The 22,324-nt window shown below is 56.3% G+C and overlaps 1 protein-coding gene across 4 annotated transcripts in view; it reads right to left on the reverse strand.

Annotated features, from left to right (window-relative positions):
• PMEPA1 (prostate transmembrane protein, androgen induced 1) overlaps positions 1-22,324 on the reverse strand; it is a 56,959-nt gene that overhangs the window by 26,998 nt on the left and 7,637 nt on the right. The window contains exon 2 of one of the 4 annotated variants that reach the window (XM_045528264.1): positions 21,813-21,990. The exons of the other annotated variants lie outside the window; for them this stretch is intronic. The gene's annotated coding sequence lies outside the window, so the exon portion shown is untranslated. The remainder of the gene's footprint in view (positions 1-21,812; positions 21,991-22,324) is intronic. 4 annotated transcript variants of the gene reach the window in all.

Consider the following 22,324-nt stretch of genomic DNA (forward strand, 5'->3'; position numbering starts at 1 on the left):
AGCCCCAGGGAACCCTGGTGGCATCAGTGAATGGTGAAAATGACTTCTGCCCGCCAGACACTCAGACACGCCAGCAGGGAGAGTTGCAGCCATCGCCCACGCCTGACAGATGAAGAGACCAGCAAGAGCGCTAACCCGCCAGCCCACACCCAGACAGCCACCCCAAGCACAGCTTTAGGGCCAAGGTGATGGCTCTTAGTGGGGATGATTTTGCCCCCCCGGGGGACATCTGATAAGGTCTGGAAACATTTGTGGTCATCACAAGCGGGAGGGGTGTTATTGGAGGGGTGTTATTGGCATCTAGTGGGCGAGGGGATGTGGCTGAACATCCCGCCAGGCACAGAAGAGCACTGCCCAGCCCAAACGCCAACAGTGCCGAGGTGGAGAAACTCTGGATTAAACAAGACAGTGGCCGCTATCCGAAGCGCGGTGCCCGGTCCACAGTGCCCGCTCCGTGACCGTTAGCCAGGCAACAACCGACTCCTAATCAGGCCCCAGTATGAAGACAGCAGCAGGGGCCTAAATCACACCCAACTGGTGTAAAGAATAACAACAACCGAGTCCAAAAATCTGATTTGAAAGCCAACAATTAGGGAAAGGTGCTTGCTGTGGTTTCGTGTACAGTTGTAAGAAACAGTAAAGATCTCCACATACCGGACACCCGGTTCCCCCAACGGTAGCCTCCTGCAAACTCTATTGTTCATACTCGTGGTTCTCCCAGATGAACCAGAAGCTTCTGTACTTTTTAGCAGTCCTCATTCTACAGGTAAGGGTCCTGGAACCCAGCCAGTCCCTCCTCAAGGTGACAAAGCCAGCTGGGAACTGTGCGTGGTCACCACACGTCTCTTAACAGACCCCCCCCCCCAATGACCGCTGAGCTGCTCCCCCCAGGTCCTCCCACGGATGACTCCTCATCCCTCAAGTCTCAGCAAAAGGGTCAGCCCCTCCGGGAGGCCTTCTCAGAGCCCTGCCAGGTAAACGGTCACGTGACCCTGCCCCGAGTCCCCCCACTCCCCACGAGAGCGAGAGCTCCCTGAGGGCAGGCCTGTCTGTCTCATTCATCTCCAGCTCCTTCCGAGCTCAGCTACCTGACAAATGAACAGGCAATGGCCCGTTCCCCGCACACCAGGCCCCAGCCCTTCCCTCCAACAATCTGTGTATACGTCTGTACACGCTGCATTTAATTAAAGGTTACAGTGTAGCAACGGCTCCAGGTGGGAGTGACAGCTGCAGCGGAATCCTCCCGGTGCTCAAGGCAGACCAGCTCCACCTCCTCCTCTGCCTGACCTCAGCCGAGCTGTTCTCTCTCAGAGCCTCGGTGTTTTCATCCATAAAATGGGGGAAAGGACGGCCAGCTCCCCTTGCAAACCTCAGCATGAGGTCCCGGTCCTGGGTCTTCCTGGCATGTCAGCTGCTCGCCCGAAGTCGTTTCCCCAGGACCAGGCTCCCACTGCCCTAAAGAGAGCAGCTTCCTTGGCCGACACCCCACACACCTGGGAGGCGACAGGACACGGCGGGGGGTGGGGGGTACAGCTGCGCTGACCGGCTGTGACCCGCACCTCTGCGTTTTTCAATTTAAAAAAAAAAAACCAGCACCCTCACCCCATCGAGAAAGCCTGTGTCCCCATTGCCAGCAGAAACCAACTCTTCCTGGAGGAAGGAAAGTTCAACCGACGAGCTATAAATATTTCTGCCAGGCGCTGCCGGGAGCCGGGCTTTCTGCGCGAGCAGCCCCGCTGAAAAGGAAGGCAGCGCGCCAGATTTGTTTCGAATTATGAAAATAGATGTTGTCTCCCCCCCACATCTGTTTTGCCTGACAAATGAGCAGCATTTCGCCTCCTAAATAAGGCAGCGCACCGAGACCATCTTGCAACTCCGGCTTCTCCAGCTCTTCGGAAAAGAAGAAGAAGTTCGGGCCTCCCAGATCTGAGCTTTAGGAAACAGACTTTTTTCAATGTCGTCTCTCAAGCCACAGGCTCTGGAGGCATTTGTGCCATGCACGTCCTTCAGCTCGGCTCCCCCTGAGCAGGCCGCAGCTGCTCACAGCGGAGGGAATGGACATCCCCTCGGCTCTTTAAAAGAAGACCAGGAGACAGACACACGATCTATTATAAAAATTGCAAAAAAAAAAAGCCTCCATGCCCCAAGCCAAGAGTGCATTTCTCACGTGCCAAAAAAAGGCCGATTTTTGGAGGGGAACATCAATGCCGCTGCCATTCATTTCCCTATGCCGCGCTGGCTTGGTGACTGGGTTAACATGATCATTGTCCTTTAATTACTCCAGGACAGACCCAATTATAGCGCAGATGCGTCTGCCAGCCGAAGGATCCAGTATTTGCCAGCCCATCCTTCTTGAGGAGCATATCCGATCGGGAACTTGGTGGCGGAGGCAGGTCTGCAGCATGAAAACTTGGTGACGTGGTTTTGGCCTCTGTGTTTTGTTGTTGTTGTTTTTTTAGGGCTCCTTCCCCCGAAAATACTTCACTTTGGATTTTTCTTCTTAAAGATGTTATAATTACGGGACAGCAGGGAGAGACACCTCAATGATCATATAACTTAAAGTATCACAAACTCAGACAACCAACTTGTTCCCTCCGGGGAGGATCTGCAGGATTTCAGGGTAAGGATGCTAAGCAGCTTGGACTCAGGAGCACCTTGCTCAGCTGCGGCACAAGCCCACATAAACCCGTGCCCGGCACAATGGAGTGGCCCTTTAACAGACCACCCCTGCCGATGGGGTCTCTGCTTTGGAAGTGGAAATAAAAAGATCAGGCTAAGAAACCCAGGCGTTATGAGACGTCTATCTCCAGCAGATGAGACGTCCACGCCCCCCATTGCCCCGCAAGCAAGTAGACTGACAGGCTGGGTCTGCTTCGTCCGGCAGGAATGAGATGCAGTTTGGGATCCCAGGAGACATCTGGTCAGCTGCCGACCCCTAACCCCTCCTCCCTACCTTTTGTGCCCCCTACCACGTAAGGACCAGAGGGCAGATGGATGACTGCTGGCGGCAGGTGGAAATTTATGGCTTTGAAGCCAGGTCAACAGCAATGACAATAGTTTTCAAGGTGGGGGGAGTTAGGGGTCTGGCTGAGGGGGGGGGCAGGGCAAGGTCATCTCTCCATCCCGCAGCACTGACTCCAGAAGGGAGCTCTGGAGCCTGCATCCTCCTGGCCTTAACATACAGCTGCCCGGTAACTCAGTGCAATTTCCCAAGCCCACTGGGCTTCGTGGCTGCCCGACAAGGGGAGGGGAGGTTGAGAGCCACTTTCCAGCCCCGAGTACTGCAGAGTCCAGAGGAAGCCCAGGGCGGGCGCACTTTCCTGGTGGCAGGCAGGACAATGCCTATTTGGTCTCTGCCCGATTCCTGCGGGGACAAGTGATGGGTGACTGGGGAGACCCTTTAGCCCCACAGCCTGTCCCCTTTTCGCTCGGGCAACAATGACCTAGTTGCTATGGCAATCAGGTTAATTAATGCATCTATTTGGCAGAACTAAAACCTTGGACCCACTCAAATAGCCCTGATATTTTCATCATTAGGAAACGAACCTGTGGTGTTTTATTAGTCTCTGCACGAAACACAAACAAACACAAACACAAAAGAAGCTACAAGAAGTGGAGGAAGTTGTGGGGAGGGACTGGGGGGACCTCTGCCCACCCCTCAGCTAGGAGAAAACCTGGAATGTCACTTTTCTCTCTCTCTCTCTCTTTTTTTTTTGATGATGGTATAAAATTAGCACAGTTAAGTAAATGTGTTATGAACACAAGGCCGCTGCCAGGAGGCAGAGCGCCTTCATTTAAGGGAGACTCGCTGGAGACCAGTTTAGGGAGGGAGGGAGATCAAATGGTCAGGGGGTGGCGTCTGCAACCCTCCCTCGCAGCGTAACCGGAGGGAAAAGCCATTTCCCCGGAGAACGTACATCTGCGGACGTCTAGACAGTCATAAAGAGGACAATTAAAAACAGAAAAAAGCTGGGAGCCGCAGTCACTCCCTCGCCAGGGCACCCACCCGGCTGCAGCCCCGCGCCAACTGCCCGAGCAGGTGAAAAATTATAAAAACAAGAAAAGCCAGCGTAGGCTAGCAGGAGGCCGGGGGAGCCTGGGCCGAAAGCAGTTTATGAGCAAGTGTTTTGAAATCCCACTTTAAATAAGCCGGTAAATGAATTCAACCTTGTCAGATCTCTCTCCCCTCACGCAGACCAAATATTCCGCTGGCGTGCTGTCTAGACACAGATAACAAAGGACTTTTTACAGCGCGCAGAGACGCGCTGACAAAGTAGCCATTTAAAGATGCAGTATTGCTTTCTCCGTCTAAAACGATTTGTCAGATGGACTTAAATGAAAATGCTAAGTTATCGGTCTGGTCTGGGGTCTGCTGGTGGACAGGGAGGGGGGAGGGCGCTAGCTGTTCCGGAGAACTAGAAACCATCATCTGTGACTGGGCTGTCCTCCAGGTCGCTCTGAAAACAGGACTGTACGTGGCGACCAGCAAACAATTCTTGCTGTTCTTGTTCTAAGAAGCCGCCTGCTGAAACATTTCTAGCACCTGGCAGGGGCAATTTTGTTGGAGCACTGTTCACTTCAAGGAAGGGTGTGTGGCAAAAAGGGTTAAATTAAAATGCATGGGGAGGTGTTTGCGAACTTGTCTCCACCTGCTTCTGGTGGAACATAAATGTCACCTCCAACTTTGCATTTTGCAGGTGTGGCTCCTGACCCTCGCTGTACAAAGGGTCATTGTGAAACGGGTCGTCCTTCCTGCCAGGAAAGAACGGCAGTGTTGGAGGTGGGTCGGCCGCCAGGGTGTGCCCCTGGGGCATACTCAGGGTGACCCCAAACACCCTCTGAACTAGGGAGGGGGCCCCCCCTCAGCCAGACAGAGTTCAAAGAAGGGAGGAACAGCACCGGGGGCTCCCGGGGCCTCAGCACAGGCGTCAGCTGACCTCTCCCCATGTTACAATCTGGGGCAGCCCGATAGGGACGAGTCTCCTAAGTGGGGGTCTCTAGTTCTTCCCCTTGGGATTGTCAGTTTCCAGTGCAAGATCTGCTCTGCCTGCCAGGTGCCCGACGAGGGATCGCTCATTCCACCAAACTACGCCACCTTCTCTGCCAGGGTGCCAGCCGAACGGTCACTTTCTTTAGCTGCTTCCCTGTTAGTGGCAACTGCTATCTGAGACTAGTCTGCCCTCCCTCCCTCCCTTCTTCTCCTAAACGTCGTGGAGTCCAGACATTAGAGCTAGACAAACTCCAGGCTCCACCACTTTCAGGCCAGGTAGTCCAAGGCAAGTCACCTCTCTGAGCCTCAGTTTCCTCAACTGTGAAATGGGGTCCAGACCACCTGTCCCAAAAGACTGTTATCAGGATTAAATACTCTCATGGCACCGGCCACTAGCACAGCATCCTCCTTGCCTCCTGTACAGCAAGGCCCTGGGCTGCCGTCACCTGTGTGGGGGGCAACAGCGACCTGCCTCGGTCACGTGCAATGAGGAGGAGGAAATGACAGAGGGGCAGAGGGGTGCAGTTCAGTGCTGGACCCACGCTGAGCACTCCATGCACAACACCACTGTTCAGCTCAGGGCCCCCACCAAGAACAGGGCTGTCTATGCCAAAGCACTGGGAAAGACTGTGTCACTGACATACACCCTGGAGAGCCTCTCCCAGCAACAACCCCCAGAAGTGAGGGGAGAGTTACAGGCTACATGTCAGAGGACCATAGACTTGAATGTCCCCTTTTTTTTATTTCTGAGTTTTACATGCTCGTTTTTAATAATCGCTTTTTGAAAGGCTGCTCCTACTGTCCGCTCCTCTGTAGTGAACAGCTCACCGGCTCTGCTGTCTGTGGGCAAAGCCTCTGGTTTGACCCCAGACGCGGATGTGCAGGTTCTGGAAGAGATCTGCTGAGGCGGAGGTGATTGGGACTCTGAACGGTGTTCTCTCTTGTCTAGGTGTTAACTGGCGACTTCCTGTTTCTCTGGGCGGTCTCCTGAGCCCGGGGCAGGTCTGAGCTCTGCAGTGATGGCATGTCGGAGGTCCCCCTGCCATTTAACAGACAGACCCCAAGGCCAGAGCAGATGGGACTTGCCCAGCGTGACCCAGCCAGGACCAGAAAGAACCCTGTTACTTCTTGCATTTGTGATTTCCCCACACGCCCACTGCCACTCCTGGTCCGGTACCCAAGGCAGACATTACTAATCAACTGCCACACTGTTTCTCAAAGGGCCCTGCCCCGGCCTCAGGAGCTCCCTCTCCCCAGGGCCCCAGGAAGGCTCCGCTCCTCGCTCCTCGGTCAAATTAAATTTTTGCCCAACTCTTCCCCAAATATAGTCATGGGGAGTCGTTGACCTGAAAGGAAATGACAAAATATTCAGAGGAAGGATAAGCAATCGGCAAGACAAGACCAGGGAGAGGTGGGGAGCAGCAGGAGCAGCCGGGCGCCAGGAGCCGTCACATCATCCACAGAAACCTCCGGCCTCCGCCACGGGCCGCGCTCTGCCTGCCCTGCTCAGTCCCACACTCACCCTAGCTTCCCCAAGCTCACCTCACACCCACAGGGGTGAGCGACTCTCTCCCCTCTGCGGTTTCCCATCCAGGGACACAAATCTGACCCTGGCTCCGGAACGTGCACCCGCCCTGGGTTCTGTCCATCTTCCCGCCCGCCATCAGCACCTCTGCCTTCAGCGTGACCTTGCCCCCCCAGCTTCCACCTGGTACAGCCACCACCACCAGTGCCCTTGACCACGGCAGGACGACCCCACACTGCTCTCCCTGCCTCCAGCCAGCCATGCAGCAGCCTGCTACCCTCCCCTGCTCTAAACCTATACAGGGCTCCCCGGTGCCCCGGAGTCAACGCCATGCTCCTCTCCCACCCTGCAGGGTCAGGCCTGTCCCCGCAGCCCTGTCTCCAACTGCTCTGCTCTTCCCCCATCAGCTGCAGCCACCTCTCTGAGGTACCACATGCTTTTTCCGACCTCAGCACGAAATCCTCACCCCTGAAGATGAACTCTTGCTCCTCCTTCCCTAAAGCTGGGGCAGCAGATGCTGGGGCCTGAGTGGGCAGGACGCCTGGATTCCACCCCAGTTCCCCAGTGCCACCCCTGGGCACAGCAGAGCTAGGAGGCACCTTCTGGTGGGGACAGGCTGTTCAGAGAGGGTGAGTGACTGGCTACATCACAGAGCAGAAAGTCGGGAGCAGAAGTGGGTCCTACGTGGGCCAACTCCCACCCTGGGCAGGACATCCCCACTCAGCCACTGGCTTCCACACACACTCCTGCCCCAGCGTCACCCTCCACTTTCAAGTACTTCTCTTTCCGACTGGCAGCCTGCCCACCCTGCGGTGGGCTCAGCCCAGGCTCCGCTGGCTTTGAATTCACCAGCGGAGGGGCCCCTGGATGTGTCTTTTCTATTCTAAGGTTTCTGTTTTCCTGCTTGGGCCAGTGCAACCATGTTCCAGTAGCCTCATTCCAGTAACTATGCAGGTGGCACGTTGGGGAGGGGTCTTGGGGCATCACTCGTGTTAAATCCGGGCTCCTCAGTCTCAGCCTGGCCGACCGTGCTCCTGTGCATGGTAGGATTCCAGCAGCACCACTGGCCTCTACCCACTGGGCACCAGGGCAGCCCCTCCATGCCCCATGTGTGACAACCAAAAAGCATCTCCAGACGTTGACAACGTCCCGGGGTAGCCGAGAACCCCAGGCTGAGAGCTCTTACGTGGGCAGCTGCCGAGCACTGCTGGGCGGAAAGGGCCGAATCCTTAGCACCAGGTGGTCATACTCACCCCGTGCCACGCCGGGAATGAGAACCATCTGAAGTAATCGTCACATTCGTCCACCCTGCGAGCAACTACGGTGACCGTCCATGGCCCCGTTCTACAGGTAAGGCAACGGAGGCTCACAGCAGTATAGACCTTGCGAGTCAAGAACTGAGCTTAGAACCAGAGAATCAAACTGCAGATTCCGAGTCTCTCCTTAGCCAGCACCAGCTCCCAGGCAGCACACATGCGGAGCCTCTTGTCACCAACGGCCATCGGGACAAGGTTGGCTTTGGGGCTCATATGTCCTTGAGGAAGTTTCCTCTGCCCTGCCCTTTGGACGCACCCGGACGTGGTGAGCGTCCCCTGAGCAGGTAGAGCGTGGCACGCCACGTCTGTCCCCAGGGGCTTCTTTGGCTCAGACCTGGCTGAGCGCTGCCTCTGGGCCTTCGGTTCCCGCTGGCAGCCTGCCCCAGACTTATTGGCACAGGCCGTGGGGTTTTATTTAGACGGTGTCAGCTAAGCAGCTCTGGAGCATGGGCCCGAGTGGGCGTCAACTTGATTGGGTTTCAAAATGCGTTTCTGTCGGAGAGCTGCCTCCATCGTTATAAACTGGAGCACGTTTTGCCGGTGGGCTTGGTCACTCACCGGGCAGCAGAGGGAGAACCGGCCACCTCTTTTGAAGCTTGTTTCCCCTCAGCCACCCCCACCCCCTTCCTTCCGTCTTGGCCCAAATCCCACTTTCTGGGGCCCTCCCCCAACCCCTCACCCTTCTGAACAAAAGGGAGCATGAGCGTCTAGACCGCCAGTCTGAACGTGAGAAGCGGGTATTGTGTGACCAGGACGGAGGCCTGGCCTTCCCAGGCGGAAGGGTCGGTCGGAGGGTGGGGGCGTGGGGCGAGGTGAGGGGCGGCTCTGGGCCGGTCCACCTTTGGGGCACAAGACACTGCCCCGTCCCTCCTGAGACGGAGATGTGGCTGGAGCCCAGTGCCCGGAATCGGACCTGGGACATTGCCAAGACTGGACATACTGTCTCCAAATGAGACGCTGGGAGTCCCTCTGCCCGTCTGTAAAGGAAGTAGTTAGTCTGCAGGACGTGCTCAGCACAGCGGCCGCCCAAGGATCAGCTGTGTGTCACGGAGATCACTAGAAGCCTCCTGTGGCTTCCAGGCCGAGGTGACCAGGAGACCTGGAGTCTTCCTGCCTCTGCCTCTCAAGACCAGGAGGAGGAAGGCCTTGCCCTGGGGTGGGGCAGGGGCCACGGCTGGCTAGCTCTGTGACCCCAACCCCTGCTTACCCTCTCTGGGTCTCGGGGACCCCGTCTGCACAGAGGGGCCTGGTCTTCCAGGCTTGTTTACCAGTAGAAGCGGCCGGTGCTGGACCGAGCTGACTCGGGGCTCCATGTGTCAATGGATGCAGTGGCCACACTGCTCGGGCGGATGCAGCCCCTCACCCAGGAGCAGCCGGGGCCCACTGGGTGCTGACAGTGTGCTGGGTGGTGGCTGAGCTTCTCCTGACACCCAGCTTACTTGCCCCCTCGGTCCTGCAAGGCTGCAACCGTCGGCATCACCCCGTTTCACAGATAAGGAGCGTGAGGCTGGGGTGGGTGAAGGCGCCGGCCTGTGGGACCCAAACTCGCCCTCCCCCAGCTTCCAGCCCAAGGGCCTCCTTGCTGGTCCCCAGTCCCTCTCCACTTCAGCCAGCTGGGCTGCCCGGAGTCAGGAGAGGCCCAGGCGGGCTCCACCGCACAGGTGCAAGGAGGAGACAAAGCTACACCAGCCCGGCTGGCTGGCGGAGACAAACTGCTGCAGGGAAGGGGCTGGGCTCAGCACCCAACTCCTCCACCCCTGCCACCAGCCCTCTATCAGCCTTAGATGCAAATGCACTTAAGAATATTACCCACAGAATAACTCACCTCCCCTTGCTGGAACTGCAGGCATTTTGACTTTTGTCTGTCATTTATCCAATTCTTTGAATTTCTGGTTAAATAAGGAGCGAATCACTTTTCACCATCAGAAGGGCTATGCTATTTGAATGGTGAAGCAAAGGGGAAATATGCTAATGACTCTTGTAACCCACGGGGTGGGGCATACACCCACCTGGGATCCGCAGGGTCATTTGGAAACGAGTGTCAGAAGCTCAAACTACAGACACACATGTCAGCCTGTGGCTCTGCTGCCTGGGACGGGCTCGGAGGGGGACAAAGCTCTGGCTGCAATTTTTGTAAATGCAACCAACGCCCAGCCAACCCCGTCCACCACAACCTCTGGACAGTTGTTGGTGGACATCTGTCACATGAACCTGGACCTCCTGGAGAAGGCCTGTTAAAATGCAGGATCCTGGGCTCACCCCATTTCAGTTCCACATCCGGGTGAAGAACCACCGCGGCCCATAAATGCCGATGCACCCACACCCTGAGATCTGGGGCTGCAGCTTTCGACGAGGACAGAGAAGTGGGGTCGGCAGAAAAAGGTGGGCCCGGTGCCCTCCCTGTCACCGCCTCCCGGGTCTTTTCCCACAGGACGTGTGAGAGCCGCGCTGCCCTGCACCAGGGCGTCTGTCTGTGGCGGGCGCTCCCAGCACACGAGGCCCAGTGCACAGCAGGTGCTCACAAACGTGCTGCCTGGATTCATGGACGCAGTGAAATACTGAGTAAAACCACCCACCAGTGAGGTCCCCAAACGTGCGCAGAATTGCAGACGACGGCTCCGCCCTGCCCTGCAGCACCCTCGTCAGCACAGAACTGGGGGCGCTCCCTTCTTCCCAAACAGCACCCCCCGAGGTTCCTTCAGGTGAGGGGCTGGGCCCGGTCCCTGTGTAGGCTCTGAAGGAGCAGGTGCGGGACCCATCGAGGGTCCCAGCCATGACTCGGGACGGTCACGAAGGGTCTCTGGGCCCTGGTCTCTGGGTCTCTGGGTGGGGGGTGCAGGGCGGGTGAAGGAGGTGCCCAGGGTGGAGCAGCTGCCAGCCCCAGGGGACAGGTCTGGAGAGCAGCTGGCACCCTCGTCCCCACTTTGCTGACTCCTGCTCCTACTTGCCAGGCCAGGGGTGGGGACGGGGGACTATTTTTCCCCAAAGGCAACCATTGCTCTGCTGTGGAGAATGACACAGGCCAGAGTGGAGGTGGGGACAGGCAGGACCCTCACCCTCACCCTCAGTCTCACCCCTCCCAGAGCAGGGGAGAAACCCGCCCGGGTCCCACCGCAGACTACAGCCAGGCCAGGCCAGGGCCAGGGCTACCACCTCGGGGTCTATAGATTTTGTCCACAGAGGGGCTCGGACCCACCTCACTGGTGCCCACAGCCTGGGCTCTAATGTCAGCCCCCGACTGTGTGGTCCGGGTCAACAGAAGGGGGACAGTAGAGCCCTGGGTGTGACTGGGAGGGGCTGGCACCGGTAATCCCACGGCAGAACCCCTCCCTGGGGAACACCTACCCGTGCCTGAGGGCGTGTTCTGGCCTCTCCTCCCCCGGCTCACGGGCAGGTCCTGGGCTCGCAGCATCAATACTGGAGTCTCCCGCGCCATCCAGGTAACAGAAGAGGCTGCGGCACCGTCGACCTCCCAGCCCCGAGCTGACCACTCGCCACACAGTGTCCCAGTCAGTGGGGGCCGTGGTGGGTGCTGATTACAACCCCACTTTACAGGGGAGGGAACAGAGGCTGAGAGAGGAGGAGCAGCCTGTCCGTGCACACGCTCCCACATGGGGGGTCAGACCACTGACTCCCCACGGACTGGGCCTCCCACCCCACCCATCCCCGGGGACAGGGACAGGCTGCAGGGTCAGGGCGTGGCCTGAGCATGTGTCGGAGACTTGGGGACAGGGGTGGATGACAGGGTTGTCAGGGCGGATGGCAGGACACCACAGGGCGGCCAGGACGGGGGGTTCAGGCCCCACCTCACGGTCATGGCACCTGGTACCCTGGGCCTAGCCTCCCGCAGAAGCCCCTCCTTGCTCCAGCCACCGCTCCCATAGGAGACCCAAGGTCTCCACCTGGCCTGTGGCCACGGGGCAGTGACACGGCCCCTCTTGGCCCCAGGAGGAGCTAATTCCTTGAGGGCTGAGGCTGCCGGGTGGAGAGGAGCCAGGCGGCTCTCCCACCCCGGCCACACCGCTGGCTCCGCACCCAAGGGCGCAGTGGCCTGCAGGGGCCCCTCTGTCCACCTCACTTGGGGCCGGGCCTGGCAGGCTTTAGTCAAGTCCCGGCGACGTCTCCCCTCCACTGAGCTCTCCTGAAGCCAGTGAGGCTGATCAGATCTGCACGGGGCCGTGATCGCCCCCAGCCCCCCACGTGGCTCAAGCTCAGACATGCTGGGGGGGCTGGAGCCGGGCTGCTGGGGTGCTTCGCCACTCTCCTGTCGGGGAGACCGACTGCAAGCCCCTCCTGGACCCCAGTGTCTGCATCTGCACCAAGGGGCTCACAACAGGTAGCTCCCAGGGTTCCGCACAGCAGGACAGTGTTCCGCGGTGTCTTGGGGACAGGATGCGGCTGCCTACGCGCTGTGCCTACTGTGACTGTTTTCCTCATCATAATCCACGGTTATCTCAGTAGCTGCTGTGGGTCAAGGTCTCCCAGGACGTGGGCACACCAAAATCTAATCAGAATTAACCCAGCCGGATCAGGGCACAAAGAAACATCCGGAAGCAGGGGCACCGCGATGTCCATGCTTATCTTGTGAGCAGGCCAGGGGGCTGCCACCTTGGTGTTCCTGTCCAGTGGCCAGGAACTGTATGTCTGAAGCCCGCCCGCCCCACGCCTCCCAGGGCCAGGATCTTTCACATTCCGGCCAACCTGCAATGCCTCTGTGGGTTGCAATAAAAATTCCTAGACAGGTAGTCAGTGGGAGGCAGGCCCACGGGATGCGCGGAGAGGCAGGGGAGAGAGTGCCGGCTGCCCTCCCTGGCTGCCCTCCCTGCCCTGCACACCAGGGCCAGTGGGCCGGGGGCGTCACCTCTCTGACCTTCCCCCCCAGTTCTTTCAGGACCACATCCAGGCCCAGGATCCTAGACGTGGGTTGAGGAAGATCTGCCAAACCGCATGCCAGACAGGCAGCAGAACTTCCCAACGCCTCCCTCACCGGACTTTTCCCAGCAGTAAATGGGTGATGGTGGGAGACGGGTGTTGGCAGGCGGGAGGCCCAGAGCCATTTGCTCCTCTTGCTTCCAGCGGTGTCTCCCTCTCCCCAGGGTTAAAAGGTGCAGCAGGGGGTTAGATAATAAGTCACAGATCTATCCTGCAAAATATCAAGCCATTTCAGACACCATAAAGCAACTGAATTGAAGAGATTTTTTTCCATTACAAAAAGAGAATGTAGGCTCAGAGAGCAGGATGCCACACAGTTGCGACCTGGGCAGGTTACGGACACCCCAGCCTCAGGGGACTCCGCTGCAAACCCTGTGGGGTGTGGCGAGAGCCCGGTGGGGTGGTGACAGTGTTACTCAGGAAGCACTCAGTGAAGTGTTGGCATGTCCATCATCAGCACCCTGCTGAGACTAAGGCTGGAGCCCCACCACCTGCCAGGAATCCACCTACCACCCGCCAGCTGTGTCCCTGGAAGTGAGGATGGGAGTCCCTTTCCCTGCACTCGTCCCCAATCCCCAAGGTAGGGCCACAGCCTGGGCAACAAAACTCCAACCCCCACTCCCCTCAGGCAACATGATCCTGTGACCTTGATCTCATTAGGATCCAGTTGGCCCTGACCTTCATATGGCTGGGTGACCTCAGAAGGCCAAAGAGCAAAGTGCTTCCATGCCAGAGGAGGAGCCCCGGGTCCGTGACTGCTTAAGGACCTTGAGGGTCTGGGGACGTAGCTCCCGATGTCACTCTCAGCCTTCCTGACTGTTACTGTTGCCATCTCCAAATATCCTATTAAAGGAATTAAAATTCCTCAGTATTTTTCTTTTCAACTGACATAAACGTTCAATAGATCCCCTTGTATTACTTAGCCTGGTTTTAAACAATAATACTCATAGAATCAATAATGTGCTTGTTATATTTTTCCTAACATACATTTAACCTACATTAACATAACTATTAAATTTTAAATGCTCATCTGCGTGCTATCTCAAATTTTCTCTCGGGCAACCGTTTACTCCGGGTTTGTGGATTTCCTCAACGCACATGGCTGGGTGGTTAGGACACACGGGGGTTCCACAGGATCCGGCTCCAGCTCGGCCAACTACCAGTCATGCGCCCTCGGGCACGTGACTTCTGTCCTCTGAGCCTCAGTCTCCTCCTCTGTACAATGGGTCTGGTGGCCCCAGCAGGGCTGGCTGTACCACAGTGCCTGGCACATGGCGGGCACTTGGTAAGCGAGGGTGGTGAACCAGGTGCTGCCGGGGGGCTTTCTGGCATCCCCCCTTCACAGAGGAAGAGCTAAGGCCTGGAGCCACTCTGCCGGACTCCCGCCGCCAAGGCCACTCTGCCGTTGTCTTCAGAGAACGCTGGGGGGCGGTGACCACAGCCTGCCAGCCTCACTCACTCCAAGGAGGCACCACAAGCCCCACATCAATGGCCGCGCCCCAACCCCCGGGAAGTGCGGCTCCATTCCGAGGTCCGAGCTGTCTGGGAGGAAGGCAGCCTCGGTGCTCACCGCCGCTTAGTAACCGCCTGCCCAAGACATGATTCATACCTGTCTGGGGTCACCCACATCCTCATTCCCTGCAAAGGAATGCAAGCCAGGTGAGGCGGGTGGGTGGGCAGCAGCCGATGGGGGGGCCATCCCAGCCCAAGGTGCTGGAGCCTGCTGGGTTTCCAAGCTTCTGCCACCCTGAGTCCCCCTGGCTGGGACAGACGCCCAGGTCTCTGGTACCCGTTATGGGCCCAGATTCAGGTTACAAAATGTTTTCCCACAGAGGCACTTGGAGTCCCATGGTGACAGAGTCATTTCTCCGGGCTCAGCCTGGCCCCTTTACAGCCCTTCTGCCCTGTTTAGACTGCAAGCCCGTGGTTCAGGCACACAGTGGAGTGCTACTCAGAAATAAAAAGGACCCACCACTGCTACATGCAACATCACAGATGGACCTCAAAGCTATGAGGCTGAGTGACAGACGCCAGACAGAACCTGTGAACATACAGTGTGATTCCACCTGTGCAAAGTCCACAGAAGGTAAATGTCACCTCCAATGACCGAATCCACGGTGCGATTGCCCCGGGGGACAGGAGCTGCACACACAAACCCATCATCCGCACACCCAGGATCAGTGCGTTCTAACCGTCTGTCAATCATACCTCCATAAACACATCACAGTAGGGGACACACAGGTTCCTAAGGGAAGAGGAAGGACAGCTGGAGCATCTGATAGGGCATCTGCAGTGTTCAGACATCCCTGGGGAGCTCATTATGGGTTAGGCCCATTTTACAGGGACAGCAAGAGAGGAGAGGGGACCATCGGGGAGCCGGATGCTGCCCCCCAACCGTGGGCTTGCTGTGCCCTGTTCCTGCTCCTCTGTGCCTCTCCCTGTGACCCCACGCCAGGGCACTCCTTTGGAGAAGTGACGATGCCACCCCTAGCTGAAGCAGAGAGCCACACACAGGTCACCAAGGACCCAGAAGGCAATGGTGGGGGCGGCTCCAACCTGAAGCCCAGGTTCAAGGTTGCATCCAACCAGGAACGGGGCGCAGGGAAGAGCCAGCACGCCAAATGTCCGTCCTGATCCTGACGAAACCCTCCCTGTGTTACCTGAATTAGACAGAAACGCACGGGCCCCAGGCCACAGCTCTGCCCATCCAAACCCGGTGGTCTCCCACCCCAGGCTGGCAGGGGGCCTCAGGGTTCACTCCTGTCCCAGCTGTTGGAAGCACCGGGCAGAAACAAGACAGGAAAGGCCGAGCCCTCTGCACTGGGAGACAAGGGCAGTGCCAGTGCTCCCAGGCCCACGGGACTGCTGCCCATTCAGCGGGAGGACGCACCCGGCACCCAGCGCCCCCATCAGCACTGTGCCCTACGAGGACAGCATTATCAGTATACCCAGCATACCCTCTGATTGCAGCCAGAGGACACGGTGGCTGAAAAGTGGCTGGAGTTTCCTCCTTCCCCCAACTACACCTGGATTTGTCCCTCTGCAAGCTAGGGCTGGGTCAGCCTGGTGGGGCTTAACCCCACCATACCCGGAATGACCCAGGGGGTTTTAAGAAACCCCGATGGTAGGCCCCGCCCAGAGGCTCTGCCGCAGTGGGTCTGGGTGCAGCCTGAGTGCCCTGGGTGGTGGTAATATGCCGCCAGGACTGAGCCACTTTGAAGGCAGCTGGAGAAGGTCCCTCTGATCCCAATGCTCTCTGGGTCCCTCCTCACCGCTCCTGGGGAGCCCAGGCCCTGCCCCACAGGTCATAGCGACCCCTCTCCCTTTGGCTGCAACCTGACACCAGACAATTCCTGCTCTCCGATGCCCCACCGATGCCCCACCGCCTCGTGACCCCCTAGAGGAGGAAGGCGAGTGGAGAGGGGAAGGTTTCCAGCCGGCTGAAGAGGACGCAGGCCCAGCTGGAAAAGTCCAAGAGGACAAAGGAGCAGAAGACTCACCACACCCCTCACACGGAGGGCAGGTGTTCTGGGGTGGGGCACCCCCGGCTGACGCGCAAAGCACCAGCTCGGCCAGGAGAGTGGTGTGGCCTGGGCTCCCCTGGGGCTGCAGGGACCACAAGAAAACCTCGTGTCCAGCACAGCCCCCTTTGACCACGGGCCTGCCAGTGCCCTGTTCCTGCTTCTCTGTGGCTCCTCCTTCCACCCTGCGCCGAGACTGTCACAGACCAAGTGCAAACCCTGCCCGGCTCCATGCTGGGTGATCTCTGGCGGGTGACTTGGCTCCCCCTCCTCAAGGGCCAGTGGGGTTGCCACGTGGATTAATGAGGCAGCGCATGAAAAGTGCTCGGTGAGCACCTGCTACTGTCAGGAGGAACAGCTAGGGTTCGAAAAGCCAATGTCATTGGCAAGTACCAAGAAGAATAACCCAGTAGACAAAGTGTTGGGCACTGGGCTCATGCCCTGAATACTGACTGCCTCCAGGTTCTCCCCTTTCTTGTTCTTGTTCCTGAGCCCCGCCCCCACTGGCCTGTGAGTCTACTCGAGGAGAAGGGTTCAGAGCTCACTCTCACTAGAGTGTAAAGGACTGCTGCAAAGTGCTGAGGGTAAAGCTCAAGACATCGGTGGAAAGAGGCTGGCAAGATGAAATGGAGGTTTCTGTGCCAATTTTGGTTTGTGACCTGATTTTAAAGAAAGACAAATAACGTATTGTCAGGGGACTGAGGAGTAGTGTGTGGGGTCTTACTGCAGACCTAACGGTGACCTTGGTGAGATCCTTGCTCTTGGAGTCACACTTGGGTGCAGCCTCACCAAAGGGCTGGGAGGTCTCTGCGATTAGGCAGCTGAAGGCTGGGGCCGGGCCATCCACCCGTGGGGAAGGGACTACCTGTGCCTTGTTAAACAGCACAGTGGGGACAGGAAGTAATTCCTCCCCTGCCAGGATTTCTGCAGCCCCCACTCTCTGTCTGCCGGCCATGTCTCTGCACAGAGAACTTCCATGGCCCACAGTTGTCATCACTCAAGCCCACTCTGAACCCTGACGGGGAGCGGACCCCAGGAACAGCACCTCGGCAAGGATCTGAGCCCAGCAAGGACGGCTGTGCAATCGATTAGCAATGTCCGTCACGGGCAGCTACAGGTATGCTGGATCAAATGCTGTGCACTCAACCTTCCTGATCTATCCTTTGAAAGTCACAAAGCAGCTCAATAAATACTGACTGCACTTTCCTCTGACTAAAGGGTTATCAGCAAACTTCTCCTCCAGTGAACTTTCTCATAGCCACTCAGCCAGGCACCAGACAGACACCAGCTGACAGGCTCTGCGTCTGGCCCGGGGCCGGGCGCTGGCGCAGAGAGGAGGGTGCAGTAGAGTCATGCAGACGCAGAACCAACCAGAGAAGGCACCGCAGGAAAGAAACAGCCCACGGGAAGAAATATTCCTCAGCTACACATAAGCAACTTTTGGGTTGTGCACTTGCAGGCAGAGCCTAGATTTATACGGACAATTGGAATTCGGACTCGTAATTACACCTCTGGGCCATGTGGCAAGCCACTCTAATTACCCTCTAGATGGGAGGATGGTGACAATTTTATTTAGGGCCCAAAGCAACTAATAAAATTAGGGAAAATCAGTAGCAGCACGTGTAAGTCCACACGCTTTGCAGAATAATGCAAAGACCCAACAATTGCAAACATCTAATAGTCGTCATTGTTAGAGAAATGAGAAGGCGATGGGGCAGTGGCCCCCTTATATTGAAGCCTAGACACTTACGTGGTATCAAGGTGGACCCAGTGGATAAACTTTTTTAAAAGACAACATTCTCTGCATTTGTGGCTTCCAACTTGAAACTCCCGTCCAGGTTTGCAGGGGCCACCCCTACACGTCAGCCTACTCAGAGATCGAGATCCATAAACGCGGGGAGAGATGCACCGAGATAGGAGTGCGTTTAGCCGTGATCAATCCAACGATCATCAGCAGATCGACAGCAGCAAACGGAACGGTGTTTAAGGGCCAGCGGGTGATATTTAATAGGTTCTATTCGTCAATGTAATTGACACCCTCTCTATCATCCCAATACTCCCGCCCCTTTCTCCTATATCATAAATAGATTAGAAAAATAGTTTCCTCCTATGGCCGTGACCCCGTCGGCTTCCAAGCTCAGCCCCACATGAATCACTCCGGGCTCACCGCGACAGTTCTGAAATGACTGAATGATAACGAGGCGGCACAGACACCAATAAATGAATCATGCCTTCCACAAGACCAAACCTTTGGCTCTTCCAGACACCAATTACAAAGCAGAAAGAAAAGAACAAAGAAATTACTCAGGGTGTTTGCGCAAAGTTGATTCATAGGTTTATAGAATTATTACCGACTAAATTGTTTTTAGGAAGGCAATTAGAGCCGTGGCCAGCGACAGCACATCAGCCAGTGAGCTGGGAATGTGCACAGCGGGGCGGGGGGCCCCCCAAGCTCTCACGGGGTTCCCAGACTTGAACCAACCACCCTCCCCCCTCCACTTTCTACCTTCTTCTAGAAAGTTATTTAAGACTTTAATTAAACCCTTAAAATGTGTAGCCACATGAGCAATGTATAGGAAGGGAGCTCGTACATACACAGTCTTGGCAAAAGTCTCCATATTAACTTTTATTTTTTAATTCCTAAAATGTAGCAGCCATAACAGACCTCCGAGGTTCTTCCTTCTCTGACTGGGGTTGGGAAGCAACATCACCGACTACAACCAAACTCTCACGCCATCTCTCCACTGACCTCGATGGGGTTATTTCAGATCAAAGCTATTTCACCTGCCACAAAACTCAGGCTGATGCAGAAGTGGCGTTGGCCGTGGCTGCTACACACGTGTTCTTAGCCGTCCCAAAGGAAGTGTGGCCTCTGGGATGAACCACTCACAGGGCTCAAACTGAAATTGGTTGCCTGGGCATCTGAACCTTATTGGGCAGCTTTTGCCACCTGTGGGTGCCCCTCACATCCAGATGTCCAGCCCCAGGGGCAACCTGATACCGGAGGACACAGGACTGGCTCATGCTCTCAGGCAGCAGGTCTACTGACCATCAGCACTGTCACCCCTGCAACCATTTACTGAGCACCTACTGCGTGCTCAGCCCTGTGCTAGTTGCTTAAAAGACAATTTATTTCATCACCTCAGTGCAGGAACTATAAATCCTAGTTTACAAATGAGGCAGCTAAGATAAGGAAGAGGAAGTAGCTGACCAAAGACCACACATCTGGAAAGAGGCTGAGCTGCACTGGAAACTCTGACTCCCCACCTCCCACCCCTAGTCTCTTTCCCTCAGACCACCAGCTGCCTGGACAGCCCCACCAGCAAAGCAAGCGGGCAGGGTGCAGAGCGGTGCTCCGGAATCTTGCCTAGATGTGCAGGGGATAACCAGGTGACCGGAGCCACTGCAGAAAAATCTCCTTGGGGAAAGGGCAGTTTGCTTTGCCCAAAATTTCTGAAAAACTGACTCAGCTTCTCCCTTCCCCTGCTGCCGCCAGAGCCTGGGAAGGCTGATTTCACCTGCCTGGGGGAACCCAGGGCAAAGCGGGGAAAGGTCAGGCTCACCTGAGCTCACCCTGGGGCACATCTGCGGGAAGCGAAGTCACCACAGCGGACTCCAGTCAAGGGACCTCGGAGAAGCCCCCCAGCCTGGGTGGGTGGAACTGACGCATGTTTACACAGTCTATGTTTCATACATATGACACATAATACGTATACACACTTTATATACTTAAACATATGTTGTTTTAAATATAAAAATACATATTCTTAGCCCCTGATACCCAAACAAATTCAGAGTTGGATTTGTCACGTTCACACTCCCAAAGCCAGGGATGGAAACATCCCCTTCCAGAGACGTTTTGGACCACCAGAGACTCTCCGGTCCCTCATTCTGATGTGGCCCACATACTGGGAATCAATGACAACCCATTGGTGACAATAAACAGTGACAGCTTCCATTGACAGACACCACCACGTGCCCACACTTTGCAGAACATCACTCCATGTTTGGAGGAAACAAGTCATGGGGGGAAACTGAGGGACACATAGGGACACATAAATCTACTCATTTGCCAACTGTCTGTTTATTGAACATCTACTCTGTGCCAAGAACATGCAATGTACAGCAGTACAAACTAGGATCCAGCACAGCCACCAAAAGCCCATACTGAGGACAAAGGATATACGACAATTTCTCAAAACTTCAGAGGTCTTGGCCTGGGGGAGCCTCGTGTACTGCCCAGGAGAGCTGGGGGGCTCTGCTCACGGGTGGGGGAGCCCTAACAGTCAGCTTGCGGAGGCCAAAGCAACCTTCATCCGGCATTCAGATCCCAGACACACTGGGAATTTTAAACTTGTTAACAAATAATTAAACCTCTCTTTTCTGCCAGTAGAGCCATTTCCCAAACCCGCTGATACAATAATAAATGATTTCAGTTAAAATGCATCTGAAGGGAAAGAAAATCAGACCTGACATTTCCTCGCCTTTCTGACATCCTCATAAATTTATTGCAGGCACTGACTCAAAGCCACTGATTCTTCCCACCCCCGCCCCAGTGAAAAACAAATACATATTAGAATTCGCTGGAACACCAGGAATATCCGTTCACACCTGATACCTCCGAAAGTGAGTCATGACAGCCGCCTGACTCCTTTCAAACGTGGCGTCGCAACATCACATCTGAGCACGTGCAAGCTCCACCCTCGGGGGCCAGGAAGGTAGGAGAGTAACCCCCAAATGTCCCCAGTCTGCAGCAAGTGCCTGTGAAGAAGAATCACCCTAAACTTCCCTTTCCGGGGTACGGGGCAGGCCAAGGCAATGCATTTGTCACTTGGATGCCCTGAGGGGCACTAAAGCGACCACTGTAAAACCTTGACCGCCCAGCCCAGACAACCAGGGTGGAAGGGGAAGGTCTGCGTTGATTTCTACGCCTGCCCTTACTTCAGCTTTGATACTCTGAGCAGAGATGATGGGTAGGGGACCAAGGCACAGCTCCCTGCCCCAATAGTGGAAACTTCTTCAGAGCATTAAAAATCCTATTTCGTGCCAGAGGTGCTTTTCCTAGCTCAGGCAACTGTCTTGACAACCCTACCAAGCAGATGTTCTTTCCATTTTACGGAGAGGCAAGAGGAGGCTTAGGAGGGATTCCACGTTTGCCCCCAGCATGAAAGTTTTCTGAGTCTGTATCCTAATCACCCACCTGGAGTCTGCTACAAGCCCGCCCACCGGCCCAGCCCGCTCCCCTCCCTCATCCAGCGCATAAAAGGTACCTACCAGGCACGCTTGGGAACACCATGCACAGAACAAACTCGGTGCTTGGTGGCCGGAGGGTAAACGGTCGTGACACAACTAATTACACAGATGTTTAATGACCACCATAACAAGTGTGACAGGAGAAAGCCACGGGCCACTCACAGATCCCAAAAAGGGTGCCCAGGCTGGGGGGGCTCCCCTCAGAGAGGCTTTGGAGGGGCCTCTGCGTGTTTCCCCTAAGCCCCCCACCCCGAAATGAGCTTGCGTCCTCTCACCTGTCTCCTGGGGAGAACGGCCGCTCTCGGAGGGCAGGTTTGTCTGTGCTGTTCCCTGACGTCACGCGGCACCTGGAGCAACGCGGCGAGGCAGTAGGTGCGTGACAAACGGTGCTGAATGCCTGAGCACCCAGGGATGCTCCACCACGACGTTCGCTAGCAAGTCTAGACTTGGTCCCTGCAGGAACATCCCCCAGCCACTCGTCAAGCTCCTGCCACAACATCTGTTAGTGCTGGTGTCAGGGATGCACGATAGAGCTGCAGACAGAGACCCCGGCTCCTCAGGCAGCCTGGCAAGGCCAGTGTCCTGCCAGAGCAGGGTGACCCCCACTGCTTGCTCTGAGAGGTAACCAATTTCTCAGTGTTAGTCCCTAAGGCACGGTCCAATACGGGCTTGCAGTCTTAGGACAAAACCTAAAATATCACTGTAATGATGACCCTTGCAAAGAAAACTCTGGAGTTGAGGGGGTGGTGGGGTGTTGCAGGGAAGAAAGCCTGGGTTGTAAGGTCAG

The sequence above is a fragment of the Lemur catta genome, chromosome 17, assembly GCF_020740605.2.
Source record: "Lemur catta isolate mLemCat1 chromosome 17, mLemCat1.pri, whole genome shotgun sequence".
Taxonomy (NCBI): Eukaryota; Metazoa; Chordata; class Mammalia; order Primates; family Lemuridae; genus Lemur; species Lemur catta.